This window comes from Plasmopara halstedii (genome assembly GCF_900000015.1).
Source record: "Plasmopara halstedii genome assembly, contig: Scaffold_614, whole genome shotgun sequence".
Classification (NCBI taxonomy): Eukaryota; Oomycota; class Peronosporomycetes; order Peronosporales; family Peronosporaceae; genus Plasmopara; species Plasmopara halstedii.
Genome location: NW_020187532.1, coordinates 1930984 through 1931235, shown reverse-complemented (window position 1 = coordinate 1931235; position 252 = coordinate 1930984).

The following is a 252-nucleotide window of genomic DNA, read 5'->3' as shown; positions in this document are numbered from 1 at the left end:
TCTGCTCCCGTGTCCGCTCCTCGGTTTGAGGAGCTGAACCAACCTTCTCGTGGGGCGCCTGCTGATCAGCAGCCCCCTGCGGAGCATGATACCGCTTGAGACACCCCACGTAAAACGTCGGGTGCGTCTTCATGGACGTCGGCAGGTCGATGGTGTACGACGCACCGTGCCTGGCCAGGACCGCGAAGGGTCCAATGAAGCGATGCTTTAGCTTGTTGCTTCCGACGAAACTTACGGCGTCTAGCGGTAAGA